Here is a 1769-nt window from a genome sequence, read left to right as displayed (position 1 = left end):
TCCTGAAAAGTGAAAAGATAAACACTCAAGAAGCTCAACGAACCCCAGGAAGGATAGACCCCAAAAGAAAATCAACGAGATGTATCATAATCAAACTCTCCAAAATCAAAGATAAGGAGACACTCCTGAAAGCAGCGAGGGAAAAAAGAAGTGTCACATACAAAGGAAAGCAAGTCAGATTAAGCTCGGATCTCTCAGCAGAAACCATGCAAGCCAGAAGGCAATGGGGAGACATATATAAAACCTTGAAAGAAAAAAATATCAAGCCATAACATGAGTAGATAGATGCACACCAATGTTCATAGCAGCACTATTTACAACAGCAAAAAGATGGAGACAGCCAAAATGCCCATCAAGTGAAGAATGCATAAACAAACTGTGGTACATACACACAATGGAATATTATGCTACCTTGAAGAACAACAAGGAAGCTGTAAGCTATCACATAACATGGTTGAATTTTGAGGACATTATGTTGAGTGAAATTAGTCACAAAAGGAGAAATACTGCATAAGACCACTACTGTAAAAGACTAAGAAAAAGATCCCACGCTAAAGGTGGGGGGCATTCTTTGCTGGTTACTGGGATGTGGGGGGAGAGGGTAGGTGAGGGGAGGGAGGGGAATGTGGAGCACAGGGTCGGGAATTGACACAGGATAGTTTGGGTGCCAGGGAGGGGACAACATACATGAAGGGAGAGGGGAATGGAAGAACAAGGCGGATGGGAAAACATTTAGACAGGTTTGCATAGGCTAAGTGGGACAGAGGTAAATAATGATGTATGCACAACCTTGGAACAACAGGGCTCTGGGATACAAGGATTGAGACATGGTTGGAATGGGCAAAAGGGGGGGAAATAATGTTAAAATGCTTGGCTGTCTTATGAATCTTGGTTTCCCTGGCATACCATTATAAAATAGACACTGAGGGGCAAAGAAAGGAATAGCCAGAAATATCACCATAGAAAGTTTGTAAGTCCATCTTCAGCCTATAACTGATTGGAATACCTAAAATGGGGCTACAATGTGCCCAGTGAAGGAGGCTTCCTGCAGAGCCTCTGCATTACATAAGACCATAGGTGGAATCCTAAACCCCATCCAGAATCTTCTAAGATGGGAAATTTCCACTTTAAAGGACAAGCAAACCAGCCAGGAGCAACTAGAAGAACAGAAGATACTTCTTGAAAGAAACACCAACAGGAAAAATACAAAATAACATAGGCAGTCCAACTGACAAGAACAAGCAAGTTGCTCGTCTAGGAGATGTCAAGGCAAGCAGTCAGGTCCCCTCTGGGCAAACCCCTTTCCAAGACTGAGACTCAATCGGAATACATGAACAGACACGTGCTCTGACTGGTGACCACATTGGTCACTGATAAGGGGAGGTGAGGGAAAAAAACACAATGAAGCTGTGAGCTAAGTCCAACCATGTTCAATACACTCCTGTGAACCAGGGTGGAGACTTGCTCAGCCAGCAGTTTGACAAGACCTGGGACTCCTGGGCCCAGAGTCAGTGACATAGCCAGAGAGGAGTAGAGTGGAGAGTGAAGCATCCAGCTGATAAGGAGAGGACATGTACACAAGAACACCCACACTTACAGATAATACCCACTTGACCTGGCTTCAATGGCTGATTGATCAAAGTTCAACTAGAAGAAGAAAGAAGAGGAAAAAAAGAGTAATCTGATACAATTTGATGAACTTGACCTACACCTATGGATGCAGTAGCTCAAAAGCAGGAACAAATCTTTACAGCGAGGATCATTCCCAC

Source organism: Chrysochloris asiatica, unplaced genomic scaffold (genome assembly GCF_000296735.1).
Source record: "Chrysochloris asiatica unplaced genomic scaffold, ChrAsi1.0 scaffold00085, whole genome shotgun sequence".
Taxonomy (NCBI): Eukaryota; Metazoa; Chordata; class Mammalia; order Afrosoricida; family Chrysochloridae; genus Chrysochloris; species Chrysochloris asiatica.
Note: the sequence above shows the minus strand (reverse complement) of the source record.